Below are 5,000 nucleotides of genomic sequence, written 5' to 3' on the forward strand. Positions count from 1 at the left end.
ACATCAAACGTTTTAAGAAACACTACAACACACAAGATCTCAAAAAACCTGACACTTGGACTGTGTGTGTTGAACGTCCTGGGTGTTTGTGCAGTGTTTATTTTCAAAGAAGTGCACACAGGAACTTTCACTTCAGAAAATCAGTTCTGCAAAAAGGACACCGCATGGCCAAAAGTTTGTGGACACCTGTCATCTAGTCCCCATTTGCTGCTCTAATAAACTCTACTCTTCTGGGAAGATGTTCTATTGGAGATTTTTGCTCATTCAACCACAAGTGTGTTAGTAAAGTCAGGTAGTGATGTGGGTGAGAAAATGAGGAGGCCTGGGGTGCAGTCAGTGTTCACGTTCATCCCAAAGGTCTTCAATAGTGTTGGCGCTCTATAGCAGGAGATCTTTTACTCCAACCCATAGAAACCAGATCTTCATGAAGCTGGTTTTGTGCACAAGGACATTGTCATGCTGGAACAAGTTTGGGTCTTCTAGTTCAAGTGAAGGGAAATTGTCATGCTCCTGAGAAAGACATTCAATTATGAGCCCTTTAAGTTTAAAGAAGATCCATATAAGTGTGGAAAAGTCCCAATACCTTTGGCCTTATAGTGTCATTCCAAAAGTGTAATTACATCCTGTTAAATAAATAAACATGTCTATGTCATTAGTAGTTATTTCCCCTTTATAAAGTTTATCTAGTGAAATCTGAACATTAGCATAATATCACAACTAAAGTTTGGGACACTCAAAGAATAACATAAAATATCTGTGTGTGTGTGTGTGTGTGTGTGTGTGTGTGTGTGTGTGTGTGTGTGTGTGTGTGTGTGTGTGTGTGTGTGTTACAGTGCAAAACAGAAAAAACCCACTACAAACCAGGAAACAGTTAAATAAAATAGAATGTTTTCATTTAGCAGATAAATTTCACAGCAACAATTATAAATAAACAAACAAACATGAATTAAAATAATTAGGGTTAGTACATTTAATATTTTTTGAAAAATACAAATATTTTCACAAATTACAATCTGTTGTTTAAACATTGTATATAATAAATATATAGCATTATTATGTTAATCAATAAAAAATAAAAAAAACCCTTTAAAACAGCAAATTTTATTCATACGAGTTGTTTTTGTACATTCAATTTAAATATAGGTATTTAAATATATATTTAATATAATAAAATTAGAAACTCCTCATTTCCTGTTTCGGTGAAGTCTACTCAGCCTGTTTAGATATTTATGTTTCCTTTGTGTTTTTCAGACCAGGTTTATAAGGTTAATGTGGCTAACAAGTAATATACGCTAATAGGCTCCAGGTTAGTGTCTGTGTGTGTCTCTGAATGAAATCTCATGATTTTCCGGTTACAGTTTTAGTTTGTAACTCTTTTCTCAGGTTGTTAGCATTCTGGCATTTTCGTGTCCCTCCTCGACTTCTCGTCTTCTCGTGTCAGGAATTTGTTCTTAGGCAGGACAGGACTTGCTCCTGAGAGAGCTTTTCACCGAGATGCCTAAAGCTGCGCAATCTTCTCTTCCCTTTTACAACTTACAAGTTCCATCAGGTCCTTTTCATAAACATCTCCATATAAGATTTTGGGCTTTTTCGAATCACATGCTGCGCAAATCAGATTCAAAATAATAAAAGCAAATAATAAAAATCTGGCCTTCACGTGATGTTCAAAACTTATACTTGTTCACAACTTATATATTATATCTTATTTTAGAGCTTCTCGAGTGCAGGAGGCCATGTTGCTGTAGCTGTTATAAGATGGAAAACTGTGGCTATAAAGGCATACATGAGGTCAGTGACAGCTTTTATATTGAATGCACTTTTTAAGTAATGCTTGACTGGGATTAAGAAATTATTCCTCCACACTGTAATACCTTCATCACCCAGAACCGTTCATGCAGAAAGCCGGTTCTTCCTGCTGGCACCAAATTCAGGGTCAATCATCTGAAATAGATTTATTCAGTATATTTTTATATATAATCAGTCATAAATACAAGGGAAGTATTTTTACTTAAATGTACTGAAGTATGTGTACTTTATAAAAAGTAAACGTTTCCTTCACTCCATTTGAACATGTAATATCTTTACTCCACTACATTACATCTCTATGTTAAACAAGAAGCTGTGGTGAGGGCACAAGCATCATCCTGTGGCTCTGCTAAGAGTGTGTGTGGAGTAAAGATTCTCTCACTGTGTGTGTAACCAGTTTAATATCTCTCTCTTTATAACTTTCAGGAGCACAGATATACATCCAATATTCACATAGAGTTCTCCTACAGAACTGCTTTTACTGAAGTCCAGTCAAACACAAGAACTTTTAGTACATTTACTCAAGTGCAGGAACAGTACAGAAGCATCCGCATTAACATTTAATAGCTATAGCTGAATTACATGGACAAATGTTTGTAGAACCCTGAGCATAAGACTGGTGTGTGATTTTAGAACATTCATTCCACACTGGGACCCTGTTTTCTGTTATAATGAGCTCCACTCTACTGGGAAGATGTTCCACTAGAGATATTGTGGAGATTCATTCAGCTACAAGTGTGTTAGTAAAGTCGAATAGAGATGGTGAGAGGTCTGTGATGCAGTCAGCGTTCACGCTCATCCCAAAGGTTTAATATGGTCTTCCACTCCAACCCATGGAAAGCAGATCTTCATGGAGATTGCTTTGAGCACAGGGGCATCGTAATGCTGGATCAGGTTTGGTCTCCTAGTTCAAGTGAAGTAGAAAATTCATTAACATCCAAAGACGGCCAAAAAATAATTGTGTGCATCCAACCTTGTGGAAACTGTTTGGGGGGGAAAAAAGCACATGTGGCTGGAAAAGTCAGGTGTCCCAATACTGTTGGCCATATAGTGTAGAACCGGTAAAACGAGTGATGTTTGTGTGTGTGTGTGTGTGCAATAATCCAGAAAAACCCGGTATTTACACACGCTGTCTATGGGATTTGATTTCCCCGTCCCTGTTTAGGGTTTGGAGGCTGTGTTTGGCTCAGTGTGTGTCTGTTGTTTCGTTGTTGTACACACTGAAACGATGAAAAAGCTGTAAAAAAACGAGATGCTCTATCACTACTAATGTTTTTTTTCAGGAGTAATTTCTTGGAGGAATTGAAGTCAATCCCCACAGCTCCTCATCACTAATGAGGACGCTGTTCTCCACGGGAGCGTGGCATCTCCAGGGTTTAGGAGCTTTGCTGGGTTAATGGTTTGTTTGTGGACTGAGTGGGGGAAAGGGAAAGGAAAAAGCCTCAGGACTTTTTTTTAATGAATATTAATTTGACTCTACAAACAAAATGCGTAAGATAAAAAAGAAGGAGAACCGGATGAGTTCACGTTTTTACACATCCTTTCTTGTTTCTTGTCTACTTGTCTAATCTGCTTTTTAAAATGTCTGATAAAAATGGTAACTTCTGCTGTATGATTTACGTGTTACATACTCGGATTTTGGAGTACGATTAGATTAGTTCTGCGTCGGAGAACCGAAGAAACATCGCATCACGCACTCCATAGGATCTGTCCCAGGGTTAATTCAGGACAGTCTTGTAGATTTGTCTCTTTACAGCTTTAATAATTTGCATAGAATTGACAATTGGGAAAAACCTGATTAGTGACATGTTGTTTACAAGTGAATCAACTTTTGAATCATGTTTACATTATACAGTTTTTATCTGTGTTCTATTTGGAGAGTTATGTATCACTGTCAGCATCGCAGCAGGATATTATCTGAATGTTTTCTTGTAAACCCTCTTTTAAACTATTTGACTTGTGTCTTAGTGTGAAGGAAGAGCAAAGATGTGAGAACTATAAAAAAAAAAAGCTTCATAAAATACAAAGTAAAGTAAGGTAGTTTTGTCTGCAGAAGGTAAAATTATGTTTTATAGGGCTGGAAAAGTGATCCCTCAAACTAAACGAAACTTAAACAGTGAATTGTTTGAGACTGGAAAAGAGTTGACTTTTTAGGTGAGTCAAATTATGATCAGACTCACTGAGAAGATCCAGTAAATATTAACACACACACACACACACACACACACACATACATACATACATACATACTTTTTATAGTGAAAGGAAGTGTTCTGTGTACCATAAAAAAAAGTCATAATTTTCATGAAACGCTTCATCAGTAGTGATGGTGATTAAAGGCGAAGATGGGGAGCGCCACCTGTTGGTGAGTTGCAGCTCTACAGGATCCACAAGATGGTGTGGCTGCTGGAGCCTAATCACTTGATCAAACCCACTTTTCACGATAAAATATTTATGTAAAAAAAATGCCATAGTGTCTTAATATCGAATAAATACAAGTGCACTATGTCATGTAGAGCCAAGTGCAAATATCTGCATCACCTCAGGATAAAATTGGAAGGAGTGTATTATTTAGTTTTTTCAGTCGTTCCAATATTGCCCCAAGTTTTTTTTTCTTGTTTCTTTTGTTCTGTCTTTGTGATCGTAAAATGGATATTCTCGTTCTTATTATCTCTCTGCTCTGGAGCTCGATGCTAATTTAAAAATTAGAAATAGTTAATTGGCTTTAGAGGACAGTAATTGGAGCAGGAGACCAAACGGCAGGTTCCATTAATAACCCAATCTGTCTAGCTAATTTCTACAGCGTGATTATGTACAAATAGAGAGAGAGAGAGAGAGAGAGGGAGAGAGAGAGATATGAAGGGGAAGAAAGTGGGAATGATGGGTGCAGCTTTGTACATGCTCTAAATACTTCATCTTACTTTAAAGAAAATGAAGATGTCACTGCTGATAAATTGGTATATCAGGGAAAATCTGTTTTATTGTGCATGTGTGTGTGTGTGTGTGTGTGTGTGTGTGTGTGTGTGTGTGTGTGTGTGTGTGCATGCTTATTAAGCTGTTTTGGTGGGGCAGTGGGTTGTTGTGGGTAGGGCAGTGGGCTGTGTTGGTAGGGCAGTGGGTTGTTGTGGGTAGGGCAGTGGGCTGTGTTAGTAGGGCAGTGGGCTGTGTTGGTAGCGCAGTGGGTTGTTGTGGGT

General features: G+C 37.7%; 1 protein-coding gene across 6 annotated transcripts in view; it reads left to right on the forward strand.

Moving 5' to 3' along the window:
- Positions 1-5,000, forward strand: part of LOC310721760 (plexin-A2-like) — an 89,426-nt gene that overhangs the window by 24,417 nt on the left and 60,009 nt on the right. For 5 of the 6 annotated variants that reach the window (XM_083533704.1, XM_083533703.1, XM_083533702.1 and 2 more), the window contains 2 exons: positions 1,384-1,549; positions 1,712-1,788. The exons of the other annotated variant lie outside the window; for it this stretch is intronic. The gene's annotated coding sequence lies outside the window, so the exon portion shown is untranslated. The remainder of the gene's footprint in view (positions 1-1,383; positions 1,550-1,711; positions 1,789-5,000) is intronic. 6 annotated transcript variants of the gene reach the window in all.

The sequence above is a fragment of the Silurus aristotelis genome (genome assembly GCF_946808225.1).
Source record: "Silurus aristotelis genome assembly, chromosome: 28".
Taxonomy (NCBI): domain Eukaryota; kingdom Metazoa; phylum Chordata; class Actinopteri; order Siluriformes; family Siluridae; genus Silurus; species Silurus aristotelis.